This window comes from Anser cygnoides, unplaced genomic scaffold (genome assembly GCF_040182565.1).
Source record: "Anser cygnoides isolate HZ-2024a breed goose unplaced genomic scaffold, Taihu_goose_T2T_genome scaffold_42_1, whole genome shotgun sequence".
Taxonomy (NCBI): domain Eukaryota; kingdom Metazoa; phylum Chordata; class Aves; order Anseriformes; family Anatidae; genus Anser; species Anser cygnoides.
In genome coordinates this window covers 1,175,366-1,194,103 of record NW_027103066.1, presented here as the reverse complement: position 1 = coordinate 1,194,103, position 18,738 = coordinate 1,175,366, and the positions used below count along the sequence as shown (strand labels likewise).

The following is an 18,738-nucleotide window of genomic DNA, read 5'->3' as shown; positions in this document are numbered from 1 at the left end:
AAAATTCAAGTAGGATAATCTTACACTTAAAAAGGTAAATTAGGTAGTTACAGGATCAAGCTAAGGAAAGCTCACACAATTGGGTTTGGCATCTTTGTACGCTGACTGTGGTTGTTGTTATGGGGTAGACTTTAGGAAAAATTTGCATTCTTGCTAGTTTATAGTCCAGCTGAAGTCATTGGTTTGGTACTTCCTGTAGTGCTTACCAAAGCCCATTGAAGAGATTGCATGGGTTTGTTCTGGAATATTCTTTTGATCCCTCCTTCTTTCTCCACCACTAGTGCCCAAACCTATATGAATATGTAGCAACAGAGAAGCAGTAGCTTTTTAGCCTTTTTCACAGCAGAACTTTGGCATATCTGTTCCCCCAAGCCCCTGGCTTGTCCTAGCTCTAGGTCTATGATTTCATCACTTTTCTGTTTCCATCTCCTAAATGCCTAAATAGCAGTTATGTATTTAAGCACAACCTAGTCTTTAAAATATTTCAATTGTTGTATTTCATTAAAAAAACAAACAACGGCGTTCAAAAGGTAAAAGGAAAGTGTAGTGAGCAGAGGATGGTCTTAAAACTCAGATTATTTCAGGTATCATCACAAATTCAAAACACTAAACTGATCATAGAAACTTGGCACTTTCCAGATGAACCATCTCCTGCTTCTTGCAGACTGTTGCGATGCCTCAGTATTTTTTAATTTTTATTTTTTATTTTTACTTTTTAGAATTGGTGATTTGGACACATACATTTGTCTGAATGAACTAGTGAACCTGATTTGATTGCTCAAAGCAGTGGTTTTCCTTTATTTATTAATTTTTATACACAATGTTATGCGTGTGGTCTAAAACTCAACAGAAGACCGTGAAAAGCCAGACCAACCTGAGCACTAAATTTCTTGCACCTCCAGTAACTATAAAATAACAAAAGTGAATTAATAATGGTCATATTTTAGGAAAAGATAATACCCAGCTAGGAAATATCAGTCAGTTCATATTATGAATTATAATTATAATCTGTAATATGTTATTAAATAGTGATTTTATCAATAACTATTGTAATTTTTATAGGTCAAGGAGTAACTAATTTTCTGGAACATACTTATTGAGTGAGTCAGGCTTCTCTGGGCAGTGCTTATGCATGTGCTTAATTTCAGGTAAACATGCACTTTCCACAATTCATCATGCTCAGTATCTTTTAAAACGTGAGCATTTGCAGATCCTTTAAATTAAAGAAAGAGAACAATTGCAAAGCTCCAAATTGCCAAAAAAGGGGCCAATGATCTGAAAATCTATATTTATATCACAACACAATTACTCTTTGCCATTACTGTAAAAATATTAGAGGTGCTTTTAAAAAATAGCTAATAATGCCATTTTCTTATAAAGAACATTCTTTCAACATACTTAACAGAAATCTTGCCTGCAAATGATAAATTCAACTTTAACACGCTATACTTCAAGGAGTTTCAAGTTTTGTGAGGGCTCACATATTCAATAGAACATAGCCTGGACACTTGAACCCAATGTCAAGCTGTTTAAAGGGAAAACAAAAAAGCCCCTAACACTTAACATGAGCGTGAGCTTCTAAATAGTTCTATCCAACTAATTTTATTTATAAATGAACTTTCCCTCTTTCTTGTGACAAGACAAAAAGTAGCAATGCTATATCGTGGCTAAGCATTTCGGGTGAAGAACCGAGGGACTGCGTGAACAGAACCCTTCTCCTGGCTCTTCACCGGACTCCAGAGGTGACTGAGACCAGCACTGCTGAGACACAGGCTAGCCTGTGAGTTTGTGAATAGCCCCTTTGAGTACAATGAGAACACTCAAGTGCTGGGCTTCATGCTCTTCTCCCACATTTCCCAACTTCAGATTTGCAAAGGCGTAACAATACTTTCTTTTCTCTTGGGTTTCATCCATGCTGTCTGCTTAGTCTGTAGTTTTGCAGCAGGGATGATCTCTTTCTCTGTCTTTATCTACTGCCTAGCACAATGGGACTCCCAGCTAGACAGGAGCCTCTAGGCATTAGTGTGTTGCAAATAACAACAGGGACAATAATGTACTGTTGCCTCAGTTTTGAAACTTCCTTCTCTTTTCTACAGAAACTGGACCCCACATAATAATTCTGCTAGCTAGCTAGACCAGAAAATGACACCAGTTATTAACCAGCTACTCATGGCAGGAGAGGCTGCTAGAATCAGAGCAGCTGCCCCTGTGGAGCCATTACCTTTCAGAACAAAACACTCTTGCACCCCCATAGTCAGCCTGGAAAAAGTAAACGATGTAGGCAGAACTTAAAAAAAAAATATATAAGCTTGAACCAAAGCATCCCTGTGGAGAGAATGGCTTTGGATCAGTCCCTGTATGCATGGTATATATGGTAAAAACAAAGCATACTAAGCTGTTAGGTGTTATAAGTGAAGGACATTTTCTAGAGATACACAATGTTCGTCCTGACAGAATCCCTTTAAGCACTGCCAAGAAAATTGAATACTGCACAGGAGAAGTAAATACCCTTCTACACAAAGACCTCACAAACTAGTTCTAAAAAAATGAAATTGTTGTCATTTTTATGCGGTTAAACCATATGAAAGTGATACAAAAGAACTCTTCTTTTTTTTTTTTTTTTCTTTCTAAAATAAACATTCATCAGTGTGGAGAGAAGTTTGCCTGGAAGCATCTTACTTAACATCTGACACCTGCCTGCATAGAAACATTACTCAGTGCACAAGGGAGTGGTGGCAGCTGTGTATATGCACATGCAATGGACTAAATCACATACTACATTAATATTGGCTGCCTCCTGTCCTCAGCCTGTGCATCCTGCATGGGATGCTGCATAGTGAGAAGAAGTCTAATGGGAGCACATACTTCTCCCTTTCTTTTCTGTTATTGATCTGGAGCTGTGTTTGTGGCACATCTTCCTATTTTATTAGTGAGAAAAGCTTTCATGAGAATTCTTTAGCAGATTTTTCTTGGGTTGAGTAAGTATCTTCAGTGTCAGGTCTTAAATACCATTCAGAATGTGATCTTCAACTTTGGGCAGCAGAGAGAATTAGTGTTAATCCTGGATGGGAAGCATTGTTTCCTGTGAGGCTACAGGACTAAGATGAGGACTCCAAGGTGAGTTCCTGGCTTTATAATCGAACTAGTTTCAAAGAAAGGGGCATAAAAAGTAATGATTTAAATACAACTAATTTTCCATTCAGCTGTTAAATTATTCACTGTAAAATCAGACTCCTTTGAAGTGAAGTGTGAGAGCTAAGAATGGATGGTAAAACATTGAGTCGTGTCTCTAGGAAGTAATCTCCCTACTTCCATAACTCAGTCTGTGTTAGAGATTAGAGATAACATTAGAAATACACGAAAAGTATGCATATATCTCAGAGGAAAAGTGAGATGTAACTAATATTTGAAAAAGTTGATACTTTATTAAGAAATAAAACTTAAAAGGTAAAGTTATTTGTAATTAAGAGTAGCAACAGAGAAATAAGTCATACTTAGTTGTTGTCCAGTGCTAGTCCGACAAAATTTTACAGCCTAATTTTCAGTATTTCTAATGTGACAAGGGAGCAGAACTGCTCTGTGCAACAGGCAGGGTAAGATTCAGGGGGCTGCTGTGCACAAGGAAGAGTAAGGATCTTTTCTTCAAAAAACATCTTCCTTGCAAGTGAAGGTAATCCATTAAAAGAGAAGCCTATGCAGCCAACACATGCATGCAGATCAAAGGCTCAGTGAGAGTGTTCTGGGAGATGACAGAAGTGGCCTGCATTCACTCTCTAGGCTTATTGGTATCAGTGAATATTGCAGTTCATTATAGCTGAAAGTGGCAGAGAGCCAATATTTATATAACAGAGCCAAATGGAGGAAAATACAGGAGGAACTCAGAGGTCAAAGAAGAACAGAGGGTAAATGGAATATGCAACAACTCTACAAATGGCAATTTTGGTTGCTGGAGTAACTTTCTGACATACTTCAAGCAATATATGGTTCCTTACAGCAAATAACTCTTGCTGCTCCTTGAACTGAAGGCAGAGTTCATCAACCATTAGATCAGGTCAGAAAAGAGGGTTTGTGTTTTTATGCCAACATTTTGAACAGTCAGAGGTTGTCCAGTGGGTCTTTCAAGGGACTACAGCAGATGCAGAATGCATATGGGGCAACATGAATGGCAACTTCAGGTAAGTGAATCTGTTTGGCAGAGAACTGTTTTGAGAGATTAGCAGGCATACTGAATACAGAAATGTATCTCACAGAAGAATTTTACATTGTGTGATAATTGAGACACTGAGATAAATGGTAGCAATGGCTGTGTTTGATATAGGTGCACAGACCAGATTAGGCATGATAAACAAATGAGTTGTTTTTTGGCTCAAGTTTAGACTTGGGCTAATGCTCAAAGCATCAACTTCTTACGAGGATGTTGTTCAGTGCTTCATGTGTAATACACTGAAACTAAGTCTTCTGTAACCCCTTTCAAAGATGAATATAGTAAACAGTTGTGAAGCAGAGTATGTAGTGTAAAGGTGGAAATCTAGTTAAGAGGTAATACAGGAAGGTTTGAGGAATAAGACAGAAAGTGCACAAATTGTACTTGTAATGGCAGATGGCAGGCCATGAATGAGGACTGCAGGGTGGAACACGTATTTTGGAAACTACAGTGGAGCAGGATAATATCCCTTGCCCTAAACCTACACCAAAGTAATGCAAAAACACAAGAACCACTAATTTGTCAAATATATTGTGCCTACCAGTTTATGAAGTCCTCTCGCACACTTCTCTGAAGAAGTAGAGGGAGAGTTTAAGTTCAAACCCCGCTACCCAGACCAGAGCTGCTTTATGTCCAAAGCTCCCTGTCTCTGTTCACACTGGTGCACTCCATGCTTGGCTCTGTCTTGTAAGCCAACACCTTTTCATAGGCCTAAGTTTATGCCATATGGAAAATGTTAAAAAACAGCTGTTCTTGAAGAAGAAATCAACAAGCTTGCAGATACCAGAAGACAAAGAAAGAAAAAGCTCAGCAGGTGAGAAGGATGGGCAATGAACTGATCATTTGTAATCTGTACAATATCTAAAATGAAGCATTTTAGAAACGAGATTGTTGGAAATACATGTAAATGGCTTGGAAAGAATATACAAGAAACCTGACTTGCCTATCTGTAAGATCAACATTCATGAACATGTGGTTTTGTTCCACTGAGCAATAGGACTCTCCTCAAGTCCAAAGATTCCTTTCCTGAAATGATCAGTCCAGGAAAGAAGAGAAGGAGATGTCATCACTAGACTGAATGGACAAAGAAAGCAGATTCATGAATGAGGCAGTGTTCAGACAACAGTGAGTGGGCTTAAGTAATTCTCTAACAAGTCCAAGTTTTGTGAGCAGTACTGCCACAGAAACAGCAGATAACATGAGCTTCTTGCTGACCTGGCTGGCAGTATTACAGGGATAATATTTTTGTTAGGATGAACTGTTCTTGAACTATTCTAGCAGTGCAAAAGGTACAAACAGGCTGTCTTTCAAAATCAGGCATGCATCTCTCTCTCTCTCTCTCTCAGCAGGAGAAGAGGAGAATGTATGTATATACTTATGGTACTGTGGCTGTGTTGTGGTTTAACCCGGCTGGCAGCTAAACACCACACAGCCGTTCGCTCCCCCTCCCCCCTCCCTCTCTGGGATGGGGGAGAGAAACGGGAAAGTGAAGCCTGTGAGTTGAGATAAAGACAGTTTATTAAGACAGGAATATAATAATAACAATAATAATAATAGTGATAATGATAATAGTATTACTAATAATAATGTGTAAGAAACAAGTGATACACAATGCAATTGCTCACCACCTGCTGACCGATGCCCAGCCTATCCCCGAGCAGCCGGCGCCCCCACCCCGGCCAGCCACCCCTATATATTGTTTAGCATGACATCAGATGGTATGGAATACCCCTTTGGACAGTTTGGGTCAGCTGTCCTGGGTCTGTCCCCTCCCAGCTCCTGCTGCACCCCTAGCCTGCCCGCTGGCAGGACAGAGCGAGAAGCTGAAAAGTCCTTGGCCTGGTGTAAACACTGCTCTGCAACAATTAAAACATCAGCATGTTATCAGCGCTCTTCTCATCCTAATCCAAAACATAGCACCCTACCAGCTACTAGGAGGAAAAATTAACTCTGTCCTAACTGGAACCAGGACAGGCTGAACTTGAGAGATTCCCAATGCCTGCTTATGTTTGAATGTTTTTTCTTTGCAGTTCTTTTTGCAACACCCAATTTTTGCAACAGTCAGGCAATGCAAGAATCTTGTTCCAAGGGCACATCCAGACCCAATATTGTTTCTTTAACTTCCCCTTTGAGACCCTGATGCTTGTACTGATAATCTATTTAGTAACTTACTCATTTTTCTGCAATAAAAAAATGGAGTTCCTCATGCAGAGTGAGAATGTTCTAAACTCATTTGACAACGAAATGAAACAGACATAATTAAGTTTTTAGATTCATGGGAGAATCTACCAAGATTTGAGTCTAACCCAAAAATACATGAAAGGAAAGGTTATGGTTATATTTAAAATGATGGTGTCAGAGAGGTTACTACGTATAAAATCAAATTTCTAATAAAACACTTTGTATCTCGACTCAAATAGCTGTAACAGTACTGATCTGTGGGCACAATGCAGGGTCTATAGAATGGCAGTTTAATACACTTCTCCCCTAACTTTCTCTGAATGAGAAACTGTTTCTTAGATCTTGGAGAAAATCTTAGCTTTAGACAGTACAGTCCGCTTCCTTGTGGGAAGAGGAATAAACTTGTCTGACATATAAGAACAACTTTGTTTAGATCAGGAGCTGTGACAGTGTGACTACTATAAATGGTTGTAGCAGGTTGTAGTGGGGTGGGGGTCTGTACATTCTCTTATGCAACAAGTGATAGAACAAGAGGAAATAGCCTCAAGTTGCACCAGGGGAGGTTTAAGTTGGGTATTAGGAAAAATTTCTTCTCTGAAAGGGTTGTGCGGCGTTGGAACAGGCTGCCCAGTGAAGTAGTTGACTCACCATCCCTGGAGGTCTTCAGAAGATTTGTAGATGTAGAGCTTAAGGACATGGTCTCATGGTAGACTTGGCAGTGCTAGGTTAATGGTTGGACTTAATGATCTTAGATGTCTTTTCCAACCTAAATGATTCCATGATTCTATGATTCTCATTAAATTAAAAACAAAAACGAATCCTCTGTCCAATATAGTTAAAACAATACAAATCTGTGGATAAGCTGGGTAGTAATTAAATACATTGTCATTCACCTCTCTATAAGTGCTTCAAATTGTTCCCAGGGCTGTGAATGAGTAAGCTCTACAAACAGTTGGTGACATTGTGAAATAAGTCAGCTTAGCTACATTTCTAATGAGTAATTGCACACCACAAACTCCTCTGTCAGTGAGATTTTGAATGCTTAACAATGTTAGCAGAGAGACTAGGAAGTTATCAGGAATGGATCACTTAATTGAAGATGGAAATTTTAATGGTCAGAAATAGAACAGCTTACTCTGCTACTGCAGATATGACAGACCTACTCGGCAGATTCAGCACACTTTGTTTAATCAGTCTCACTCCTTCTATAGGTAGTTAATTCACTCCAAATCAAACTGTAAATGAAAACACCTCCTCAATTTATTTCAAGTATGAATCTTTACTTATGTGTAAGTATTGTACAGAATTGTACAGTACATTTTCAGCAGTTAAGGCCACATTTTTATGCTTCTTTTATACACCTCATCTTCTCATCATTCAATATTTATTAGTTAAAAAGTATTGGGCATTCCTTTTAAACTGATACAATAAGTTACTTCAACAGTACTGTAAATGGAAGATATAATGGTTGTTTTCTTTTCCTCCTTTTTTAAAAGAAAGCGATGATGCATAGTAAAACAATCCATTTATAAGCCCCTGTAGCTAATCTCACAGGATAATGCTACTGAGAAGAAATTAATCCTGCCACAAAACTTTTGACCTATCACTGAATTTGGCTCAAGAACAAAGGCATGCTCTTTATCATTATTCTTGGGAAAACTTTCTCTCTAGAGTGAAATCCTGCCATTGAGGCAGTGAATTAATACTCTCAAGAAAATTAAGAATATATACAGAACAAGCTAAGAATTAGAAATTAATATCTGAAATGCAGAAGTAAGAGCATGTTTGTTCAAAATATTGAAAAAAAATCAAGTGGTAGCAAATATTAAGTTTTAGTTTATACACACATTTCCAGACCTAGCATCTAAGCATCCTAACCAGATGGATCCTGCTTGCCCCAGCTTCATGAAGAGCTTTCTGATTAGTTTGCCATCTTCACTGATGATCACACCTCTCCTACGTCCTGAAAACATATACTCCTGGTGATAAGATACAAGATGCATACCTTGGGGGGCAGGGATCCAGGCTACAGGCTTTCAGCAGCTGTGGAGGACGGCGGCTCATTATGCACAATGTTTCATCTGCAGTCTCCCTGGTTTGCTTGTTCAGGCAGGTCACCACAGCCTCCTGGACACCTGCACACAAAAATGCATGGTCACTGCCAGCTCCCGGTACCCAGAGGGGCATCCAAGGGCAGAGACAGCCCCGCAATTCCTTTTTTCTCCTCTGTTGGGAACAAGCCTTCAATTGTAACTCTTGTAATTTTCCTGTAACAGTCACACATTGCCTACTGCACCTTATATGTCTGGTTTCCCAGCTGACAGGGAGATGGTCTAATCAAAACTCTGCATGGGATGCTGGGCTTGTCCTTGCTCTCATTCTCACTGTGTGTCTCAACAGCATTGAGAAGTCTGTAGGTTCGTTCACTACTTACCTTGCCTGGGCAGAAAAATGTACAGTGCTCTCCAGTGATGCCTCCATTCATAGTATGTGCAGTCATGCTGTTTATTTGTCAGCCAGGCAGGTTAGGGTGTAAAGATAGCCTTGATGTTGGCACGCTATATTTTAAGAAACTAAGATTACTCTAAGTACAAAAGTAAAGCAAAACAAGGTCAAGTATCAGCTATTTTTCTATATCCAAACTAACACCTGCACTGGAGATGCAAAACTGCCAGGTGTGTCTGAGAACTGGTACAGAAGAGGGGTAGCTGTGAGGACTAAGAGAGAAGTTGGAAGATTGGATGATTAGGCTACAACTTGGAAAATGCTTGTTGATACCAAATTTGTCATGTACTCTTATGCACGCCAGTTACTCTGTCTCAGTTTTCCTGTAAAATAGGCATATCAAGATTTTTTGGATCACATGGTTAGAAAGATAGAAAATCAAGCATTGCAGCACTACATGTTATAGGAAAGACTACTTAGTGAAAGAAGTCTGCTGGATCTACTTCTTCCCCGGGGGTTGTGTGGATAGTTATTTGCCTAAATTCCCTAAAAATCTAATCCACAGTGGTTCAAGCAAGATAGAAGTATGCTCTTTACATTCATCCCAACCTCCTGAGTTGGGAAAAGGTTAGCTGAACTCACAATTGCATCATCTTTTCAAAATCAGCAATTAGTTTTCCAAAATATCTTACAATCTTTTGAAGATACCAGTGGGGGGAGGGGGGAAGAAGAAAAGTGGGAAGCTCAAACAGCTCCACGAGCAGTGTAACAGAATCATCAATGCTTTTTGCTATTTCTAACGCCAGAACACGTCATTAGGCAAACAATGACATCATATTGCTCTACAGGACCAAAGAACTGTAGTTCATCATAGGTTCTGCACTCCTGAAATCATTCGTAGATTCATTCCTCTTATTCTCAGTACAGGCTGAAGAGAGGTCCACAGCAAAGTGGCATGCTGAACAATTTATAGGTTTCTATGTGCTTGTGCAAGCCTATTCAGGACATGCCTGTGACCCTATCCCCAAGCATTATCCCTGCTGTACTCAGGTGCTGAAAAGAAGAAAGAAACTTGACATTTTGGGACATTTGGACATTTTTTCGACAACAAAATTACTGAAGACTCTTAAGTCAGCCAACATTGCTATGGGTTTCATTCTTCAGAAGATGGCCGCATACTTTCAAACAATTTTTCTATTCAAGTAATCTCCCCAAACACATTTATACATAAACAATATGTTCTCTGCCCTGTCTTGTTCAGTATGTTTCCAACCCAATTGTTTTTCTGTTGAGTATATTGCAAAACGAGGCATATGGACTCCCCCCTGGGACAGACTGCTCCTGTCTGCAGAACAGAAGCAGTTCTCTAACTGGTGGGAAATGGCACTGTGTTGAAATTATTGGTCTCTACTTTGCATTGATCACTTGAGCAGGCCTAAATAGCAAGACCAAACTGATGAACACAGGGGAAAAGGACCACTAGTCCTGAGGAAGGGAAATGTTGGAAAGTACTTCTCTTAACTGTGTGGAAAGAAACCACTGAGTTCTGCATACTGACAATTTCATTGTTTGATAGGGATAAGGCTAAACACATCTGTTATGTGCTTTTCAGATCAGAATTTTGTAAACTAGGTCTATTTCCACAGTTTCAATTTCTCCTCTCTGAAGTGTGTCACTAATGAGCTGTTGACCAATGATTATCAATTACCTCAGCGCTTTTGCATTGCCTGGTTCGGAGCTGACTATCCAACTCTGATTGACTGTGAGGTCTTGAATTCCGCCTCTCCTCCATTTCTCCATCCCAACCCAGATGATTTCATAGAATCATAGAATATCCAGAGTTGGAAGGCTTTATCAAGCTCATGGAGTCAAGCTCTGAAACTACTGCTCTTCAGCTTTTACTATACAACTGTCCCCAAACCCCACAGTGTGCTCATTAGGACCACATCAGGAGTTGAACTCGACCCTTGTGGATCCCTTACAACTCTGATTCTACGATTCTATTACCCATGCTTCCTCCTGTCACCTAAATTATCTCTGATTGTATTTCCAACAATTTTAGTCTATTCTACCAGCATTCTACTCTGCTCATTGTGATTACCATTCAGAAATTCTTGCAAATTTTTACCTTATAAAGATTTCAGTATGACTATTAATCCTGTCTGATGGCCTGGGTATTGAAGAAAAAGGCTCCTCCTGAGCTTAGCTAGTCCATTGTTCCTAGATCTGGTAATGACAGAGATTGCTGGCTATAACAGTATGTGCCAATGACTAAAAAAAATCTAGCTTGCTCTAGCAGCAAACAAATGTGCTCAAAATCACTTTTTTCAGCTTCTCCTTGATTCTCACATGGAATTCATTTCAGCATATTGATAACATCTATCCTCTGTTTTTGATAGGTCAATGAGGCGATTGGTTACAAACTTTAAATCAACAGAGGGATCACTGTACCTTTAGAGGATATAAAGAGCTACTGTCTGTCAGAAGCTCCACAGTATGGAGACCATTAAAAAAAAGTGTATGAACTTCAAGAAATTTGCTTGTCAAATAAGTGAATTCTAAGCACTATTATGGACAATATTACCAGAACAAAAGCTGTTCTCTTTAAAATTGCTTTCTCTGAAAAAAAGAAATCAGTTCTGAGTGGGAAATTGCAATACAAAATGGTATAAGGGTGGGACATGAATCTAAGCAGTTTAAGTTAACTTTCAAAATACCATCAAATGAGATTTTCTATGTTTATATCTACCAGAATAGAATAATTGTTACATGATATTTGATGACAGCTCTGGGAAATGCAGCCACTAACAGCAGACTAAATGGCTAACTAATTCCTTCTGGTTGCTACTTCTAGGAGGTGAAAGGTTACTTCTGCATCTATCCAATTTCTTCTCTTGAGATTCCAAAACCAATAAAATTAGTTTGACCTGTCTTGCACCTATGGCTGCAAAAGTATCTGACTTAGCATCTGCTAATCTGCAAAATTTGGAGCTGACATCAGACAAAAAGAAATCTTGGCTAAAGGTTTTTGCTGACAATTATAAAGCAAAATGTCTCTGTCATTTCAGTCTATGTTGGAAAAATATGCACATAATCACTGTATTTAGAGAAATGACTTCATTTCAACAGGACATTTCTAGAAGATATTAAGGTTTCAGTATTCACAGCGCAAATGTGACAAATCATTAGTGCTCACTAGTAGACTCAATATGTGACAGATACTCCTGTAAAGTCAGTGTTCATCACCACTTAGCATACATTAGTGTCAGATTTTTTATGTAGGAATCAAAGCAATAGAGGCAATGATATGACAACTCTTTGTGAACTGCTCTAAACACTGACTACCATCAGCAAGATAATAGTAAGCTTAGAAACCTCTTGCATTATTTTCCATTAATTATTACTGTTGTTTATAAGTTTGCAACATATTACTGGTAAATCTGTGTAGATCAAACTCTTAAGCATTCATGAGTTATTGAGTGGTTTCCAGTCCTAGTGTATTCATTCTGTATTTATGTATATGTAGCCTGAAACTTCTCATGTAAAAAGAGAGCACCTAACAAAATCAAGATTTAATTTAAAAATAATGGAGAGAGCTTATTTTTCAGAACTAGCTAGACAAAATGATGGGAAAAATGAATATCAGAGCACATTAGTATTCCCTAACATGTGGATCCTGTGACCTTGATTAACACTGAGAAGCTCCAAGCATCAAGTCTGCTAGCTTCAGGCAATTACACCATTAGTACTTTTTTACCATATGTTTTCTTAGCAGTGAGATCAGAACTAGTGGCACTTAGTGGTAGGAGTTACAGAACCAGCTGAGCCCTTAGAATATCAATAATCAAATGCATCTGCTATGGGAGGACCATTTGTTTCCACGTCTATATTTGCACAGCACAAGTCAAGAGATAAAAACTAAAAATGACATATGATTCTTGCCTGTATCACAAAATCACTTCAGCAATTTTTGTGTGAGTGCAATCTGAATGATCTGCAGATACATGGAAACAGTAATACATGAAACATTGATCATTCTTGGTGACAGCCAGAACATGGAGCCTCAAAGTCCTGTGTAAAACATGTCATGCACTTGGGCATTTTACAGTTTTCATCCAAGCCTTTTCAAATAGATGCATCAAAGGAACAAGTCCATGGGTGTTCTCACTGAAAAGCATGCACTTAAAGAGGGAAAGCACATGCAACACAGAAACATTTTGCACTTACCTCCTCCACAGGACTCTGAGCACTCTGTATAGCCCTCATATCGCCAGTCATAGAGCTCATCAAATTCCTGCAAGCTGCCATAGAGCAGGTCGGTTTCCTCTGGGGTATATTCAGTTGCCTCTCCACTGCAAGGGCCACTGTAACAGGCTCTCTGAGACACAGGTTTTAGACCTTCACATTCATCAATGGGCAAGTCAGCGACAGACTGAGAGAAAGACAGGAGCACCTGACATTTCACAAGCCGCACCTGGCTGCCCACTCCACAGGTGACACTACAGGAGGACCAAGCCTCAGGAATAAACCTGTGAGGGAAAGAGCGAGCACAAGGTGAGCAATGTCCATAAACAACCAGGCAAGCAAAAGTAGCATAGGCCAGTCCAAGCCAAAGTCCGTTTAATGAAAAATACATGCTTCACCTTATCACCATGCTATAATGAAATACACATAAAAACCATGATGTAGGAGTTGAGCTGGCAACTCACCAGCAACAGTAGAAAGGCTCTCAAGAACTTTTGGAGTATCTCATCTCCAGATAGGAAGACAAATGCTGAGAGCACCTATGCTTATCCTAAAAGCTCTCAATGTAAGGAGTCCTGGAAACTCCTGATGTGCACCACAATCCCACTACTTTTTTCTAGGATTCAACCTAAAGCACCTTTGCCTTAGGTGATAACACAGCTATGTCATTAAAACTTACTAAATAGGCTGTTATATACTACGTACAGTGTTCTGAGGAAAATAATGTCAACCATTGAACCTGTGCTGCAGAAACTGTCTTTAAAACTTAATTCAAAACCATGAAAAGATAAAAGCCCACCATCTTTTTAGCTTTTTACTATTATTATTATTTTTCCTAGTGCATTTCATTTCCGTTCTCATTATTAAAAGAGTGTTCTATTTCTATTCTGGATTTTTCTGACTGTTACTCTTGTCTCTCTGATTAGGAACCCTTACATACTCCAGATTTTTGCCTCTGAAGGTCTATATATACGTTAATCAAAACACTTTGCAGCTATCTTTACAATAAGCAAAAAAGACCGAATTCTATACTTTTGGTGCCATTTTCCTCAAAAATGGCATTGCCTTCCAGGGCAGAAGGCAATACATACATCTGTTCCACAGAGTAGGTCTACCTAAAGCTATTGGAAATTCATTTCTTACCTTGAGAATCCTATGAACAGCCTGATAGGGAGAGAAAGGAAATTTAGTTTTGTGATTATCATCCTTTACAGTTTTTGTATGCACTTTTTTTTGTTGTTGTTGTTTAATCCACTACCTTTCTCTAGTTGACAAAAGGACCTTCCCTTCACTAAGGAAAAACCTGAATCCAAAACCAAGAGGGGAACTTGGTGCCCCCACAGCCTGTATGTACCAGGATCCCTCACTGGAACAACTTGGTCTCTTAGAGCAGATACTGTGCATTTCTCTACCCACTTTTTGTGGGTGCTTATAACATGTTGTTATAGCCCTCGTATCCATTGCTAGCACTATACACGGGAAGTAATACAATGGAAATAAATGGATTTTATATATTATTGGAACATTTGGAACTGTTCTTTATACTGCTCTCAAAACTGCAAGATTTCATTCTGAAGGAAAACCTTTGAGAAACTAACAATGAAAAGTGATTCCATTTCTCTATCCTAAGACATTCTATCTTGCAAATGACAAAGATTGGTTTTGTTTCAAAGACCGTTAGAGTCCAGTGGAGGGCCACAAAGATGATACAGGGTCTGGAGCATCTTCCCTATGAGGAAAGGCTGAGAGACCTGGGTCTGTTCAGCCTGGAGAAGAGAAGACTGAGAGGGGATCTCATCAATGTGTATATATACCTGAGGTGTGGGATACAGAGGGATTTGGCCAACCTCTTTTCAGTGGTTTGTGGGGACAGGACAAGGGGCAATGGCCACAAGATAGAGCACAGGAAGTTCCACACCAACACGCGAAAGAACTTCTTCACGGTGAGGGTAATGGAGCACTGGAACAGGCTGCCCAGGGAGGCTGTGGAGTCTCCTTCTCTGGAGATATTCAAGGCCCATCTGGAGGCCTACCTGGGCAACCTGCTCTAGGGAACCTGCTTTGGCAGGGGCATTGGACCCAATGATCTCTCATGGTCCCTTCCAACCCCTACAATTCTGTGATTTGGTGATTTTTCATTTTGAAGGGATTATAGTTTTTAACAGTACAGGTGGGCCACTCATATTATTTTCTCTGTGCTATTATTATAATACTGTTTTGATGCAGAAAACCTCCTGTCACAGATTAAACAGTCCATGTCAGCCACTGTGATTTAGATACTTTGATTAATTTGAACATAAAGCTTCTTGGCATGACAAACTAAGATGTAAAAATCTTAATCAGGTTACAAAAAAAGTCACTGTGGATGTCTTCATCAAAAGCCCTATTCCCTGTATTTTTTAACATTCAGAATTGTTGTGTAACTTTGCCTTGTTGAAGGGCTGCTGTATTCCAAACCAAAAGGGATTATATTTTGCCAGGCATTAAAATTACTCATTTAGAAAAACAGAGACACTTTACACACTCAGTATTTACACATGATGTATATCACCCATACAAACACAGGAACAAAAGAGAAAGGAAACAAAAGAGAAGTAAGAACTTTAATAAAGCATACTGGATTCTTTTTGAAATGATACTTGACCTACAAATGCCACATATTACTTTATTTTGCCCTTGTCAGCAACTCATAATGCAAATATTGGAATACCTTCAGGAAATTATATTTTATTCAGCTTTCCAGGCTCAATTTCTACATTTTAAGTAATACATTTGAAACGCAATTTTATTCAAATATAACTGCTGGCTGCTGAAGCACAGAGTGAATTGGTAGAACCAAGAGGTGTAAGCAGGAAAAAAAAGGGGGGGGAGTGGGAGAAAAAAAAAATACAAACAACAACAACAACAAAATATAAAATCTCCAAACAGGAGTTGTCATTATATACTGAACATTTATGTGATGTGAATGTATAGTATAAATACATACACTGGTTCCGAATTTTCCATCATCCTTAATTTAATTACAAAGGAAATTACAAAGGCTTTGAGATATCTTTGTGTGGTCATTAATGATAAATGTTGCCAAATGGTGAGCACAGAACATAAAAAGTATGTGAATAATAAGCAGTCAATTCCATGGGTTTAAAGTTATTTGTTCTGCATATAGCATATCTTCCACTGCGCACTATTGTGCTTTTCTGTATGCTCACAACTGTGTCTTCTTTGAAAACTAAAGTGGCGGAGGTTTATAGAGAAGGAGATATTTTAGAAAACAGGAAATGATGGAGGTGCTTCAGATGTCATTGTACATTGTTTAATTAAATCCTGCTTTAACACCAGTCCCTGTAATAACAGCCATAATAAGTAAGACAAACACAATGGCTAGTTGCTGTGTTGTTACAGTAGTAGCTATCAGCCAAAGCCCAACTGGGCTAATTGCTGCACAAATAAAAACAAAAAGATGACTCTTGCCTCAAACAGATTACTTTGAATATTTTATGGCTCGTAGCAGACTTCCCAGTGATTAGCATGTTACTATTGCATCAAAAATCATCTTTTATTCCTCTGCACAGCAAAAATAACACTTTTTCCCTCACAGAAAAATGCAGAATTGAGTGTATTCTGAGTGCTCTGTTGAAAAGAGAAGTCTTTTGCTCCCACTTTAGAGAGAACAGTACTGGGTGAAGTGAAAGCTGGAAGGAGGGAACATCATGACCTTTCTCTGTTATGATTGACCTAACCATGCCTGCTGCTACCCAACTGCATGAGTGTTGCCTACATTGTGGCACCCAGCTGTAGCTGTGCTATGGCAGAAGGGCACCTCTGCCTACCATTCCCCTGGGCATCTGTGTAGGCAGCAGTTTTCTCAAGCTTGAAAGGAAACAGGTTAGAATGAAAGGTGGAAAACTATCATTTAAAAAAAAAATTAGAAATTGATGTCTCTTGTAAACAAATGCCTGTGCTTGTTTCCTTGACCTGGAGGCACTTATGGTGATGGACCAACAACCATTTCCCATTACAGAAACATGCTGGCAAAATAGCAAGTTCTGGACTTAAACAATGAATTGCATTTTTGGATGTTCTTTTTTGTTTGATAGCTGTTAATGCTTCACATTGTTCACAACATTAATGTTAGCTAAAAGAAATGGATTGTTGCATGATTTACCATGTGCACAAAAGCCTACAATGGGCCACACAGTGCTCTATGAGCAGAGGAAAAGAAATGTAATGCCACTGACATTAATGGACTTCTACAGGATTCACTCAGGTGTGGTACAGTGCAGGTTTAAGTTCATTGCTTTTGTAGGGTAAGACTTTTAAATACATTTTAATGTAACAGCAAAACTAACATATGGGTGTTTGTACATATACCACTTAATACAAATACATTGGTCAACTTTTGAAACACATTGCAGTCCAGCATTCAGGCTGTACACATACAATTTACCTGCAAGAACAAACAAATTTCAGCTGTTCACAGAATTGTAGGAATGTGTGAACACTTGGTAGGTGCCACTTGCCGAGTTCAGTTTTGCAACGACCATTTGCATTTGTCAGTATTATTAAGTATTAACGTTTACATTTGAGAATGCCTCTTTAGATAACAATTTGCCTAGTAATTTAAAAGAACTTATTTTTAAATTATATAGATGGAATGCACCAAAAAAACCCAGCTTCTGTAGACTAGCTGAGGCACGGCTAAGGATTGCTGTATATTCCCCTCCATGAAGTAACATATAGGTGACTGAGAAAATCAGAAGTGAAACACAAAGACAGATTCAATGCTCAGTAATGGGAGATCTTCCACACAGTTCACAGTGGGTTCAGTTCCAGACACACGAAAAAGAAAGATGGTATAGAGACTGATATCATTTATGCTTTTGAGAATTTTTTTTTCCACTGCTACTTAAATGACATATTGCCCTCAGCTTTTATTACTTAGTGCCATTTTTAAAAATCCATCATTGGGTAAATCCATTATTTAGGCAAAGGCTGAAATTCTGAGAACCGTACATACAAATAAGACAGGGTGTTCAAAAGCACTGAAACCCATCTCTTAAATCTCCTAAAACCAGATACTACTGGTGAAATAAAGTTCTCATTGGCTTGTTCAAAGGCTTAGTAGACTTCTGTGCCAGAACTAGTAACTCAACTCAGACTTCCAGACTCCTTGTCTTGCACTGAAATGCAAGCCTGTCCTTCTTCTTCAGGAGAGGCCACCTTTCTATGGGATTTAACATGTAGGTAATACCACAGGATGCTCACACAGCACTGGGGCTGTTCCAAGAAGTGTAACAGAGGAGGTCATGACCATCTGTCAATAAAATCTCAGGGCTCCATCTGTAAGAGTAATGGCACAAGAGGCACTTGTATAGGTTCAATTCCAATTGGAGTGATTATGATCTATCCCTCTATAGTTTCTCTTCAGTTTAGTTTGAATATGGTCTTTTCTTTCCACTTTGTGTCAAATCACTCTGTATAATTGGTGCTCTCCATAAGCTCAACACTGTCTTAATACCCAGGAAAAGATATCTGATTCTGTCCTTTACAGATATCAGACATTTATTCTAAGCAGTAGTAATTCTCTAAAGAGGTGTCTTGAATGAATAGTAAGAACTCATTAACTAATATTAGGCTGCTGCACTGCTCATCTCTGTGACCGA

General features: G+C 38.9%; 1 pseudogene; it reads right to left on the bottom strand.

Moving 5' to 3' along the window:
- LOC136789184 (ADAMTS-like protein 1) overlaps positions 1-18,738 on the bottom strand; it is a 108,553-nt pseudogene that overhangs the window by 80,555 nt on the left and 9,260 nt on the right.